Genomic DNA, 2,286 nt, shown 5'->3' on the forward strand with positions numbered 1-2,286 from the left:
TGTGGGGGTGGGGGGAAACTCACTTTGTTGCTCACACTAGTCTTAACTTCTGGGCTCGAGTGATCCTCCTGCCTCGGCCTCCCAAAGTGTTGGGATTACAGGCAAGTGCCACCGCGTCTGTACCAAAGGGAAAGTTAGGTCTGGAGACTGAGCCACACAATACTGAAATTCATTTCCCAAATGCATGGCTGTTGCTTCCTGATTGTCTTAAGTGGTTAAGCATTGTACATTACCCATATGTTTACAAAAAGAAAAGAAAAGAAAAAAGCCCTCACACATCTCCAGATGATCGCCCTCACAAATTGTTCATATGTAAATTATTTGCTTACCCCTAAATCTTTCCAAGATGTCCAGCCTCCCATAAACAAAGAAAGGTAACCTTAGGTTTGCAAGCTCTATCTGACCCCTTGTCCAGGCTGTTGAATTTCATCCTGACAGCACTGATTACAAGCTTACTTTCCCCGGTGCAAAACAAAGACAGGATGACATCCATCAGCCCTCCACCAGACCCTGACACATCTGCAAAATTAATCTTTCCTTTACTCCTTCTTCAAATGTTTGCCTTATCTTAGGTATAACCATAGTTTCAGTTTCCCTGGCACTAATTAAAGTCAGAAGAATGTAACTGATGAGAAATGTCATCGCCTACTTTCTTTTTACTGTTTTCTCTGAGTTGATGGAGATACTGTTTCAGTTTTTAATTTGTGTGGACATTCCAGTGGACTGGGAAGCAGCTGTTATCACACCCCTGCTTTTAAGAAAGTAGAGGTTGGCTAGGGGCAGTGGCTCACACCTGTAATCCCAGCACTTTGGGAGGCTGAGGCGGGTGGATCACTTGAGGCCAGGAGTTTGAGACCAGCCTGGCCGACATGGTGAAACCCTGTCTCTACTAAAAATACAAAAATTAGCCGGGCATGGTGGCGCACACCTTTGATCCCACCTACTCGGGAGGCTGAGGCAGGACAATCACTTGAACCTGAGAGGCGGAGGTTGCAGTGAGCCGAGATTGCACCACTGCACTCCAGCCTGGGCAACAGAGTGAGACTCCATCTCAAAGGAGAGAGAGAGAGAGAGAGAGAGAGAGAGAGAGAGAGAGAGAGAGAGAGAAAAGCAGAGGCCTGAGGGAAAGGAGCTGGTCCACCATGATGGAATTTGAGCCTAAATCTGACTCCAAACCTGCACTCAGGTTCCCCCAGGGCAGGGCTTGTCACGTTTGGTGGCACCTCTGACACTTTGGGCTTGATCATTTACTGTGGGGGGCCATCCTGTATCCTGTAGTGTGTTGAGCAGTGTCCCTCGCCTACATCCCTAGATGGCAGGGGCCCCCACGGTGACAATAAAAATGTCCCCTGGAGCAGAATCGCCCCCACCCAGTGAGCGCCCCAGGGCCAGCGACTTCCTACAGGCGTGGAGTTGTCCTCAGATGCCCACCCGGGGCCACATCTCAGTATCCCAAAGTAAGTGAAATATACATGTAGTATGAAACAGCTAAGGGATGATTGTGGATGATCTTTGCGCCTTGCTATTATTTTTTTCTTTCTTAGCCAAGTGCAGTGGTTCACATCTGTGATCCCAGCATCTTGGAGGCTGAGGAAGGAGGATCACATGAGCCCAGGAGTTTGAGACCAGCCTGGGCAACATATGGAGATCCTGTCTCTACAAACAATACAGCTGGGCGTGATGGTGGTGAGTGGCTGTAGTCCCAGCTACTCAGGAGCCTGAGGCAGGAGGATCGCTTTGAGACAAGCCTGGTCAATATAGTGAGACCCCATCTCCACAAAAAATAAAAAATCAGCCAGGTGTAGTACTGCACATCTGTGGTCCCAGCTACTCGGGAGGCTGCAGTGGGAGGATCACTCGAGCCCAGGAGGTCAAGGTTGCAGTGAGCTATGATCACACCACTGCACTCCAGCCTGGACAACAGAGCAAGAGCCTGTCTTTAATCAATAAATAAAAGAGTCACGAGGTCAGGAGATCGAGACCATCCTGGCTAACACTGTGAAACCCCGTCTCTACTAAAAAATACAAAAAACTAGCCGGGCGAGGTGGCGGGCGCTTGTAGTCCCAGCTACTCGGGAGGCTGAGGCAGGAGAATGGCGTAAACCCGGGAGGCGGAGCTTGCAGTGAGCTGAGATCCGGCCACTGCACTCCAGCCTGGGCGACAGAGCGAGACTCCGTCTCAAATAAATAAATAAATAAATAAAATAAAAGAGGGGAAATTGAGTGTAGGGAATGTGGGAAATTCTTTCTATTATTCTCACTGGTTTTTTTTTTTTTTTTTTTTTT

Source organism: Rhinopithecus bieti, unplaced genomic scaffold (assembly GCF_001698545.2).
Source record: "Rhinopithecus bieti isolate Rb0 unplaced genomic scaffold, ASM169854v2 scaffold_9899, whole genome shotgun sequence".
NCBI classification, from domain to species: Eukaryota; Metazoa; Chordata; class Mammalia; order Primates; family Cercopithecidae; genus Rhinopithecus; species Rhinopithecus bieti.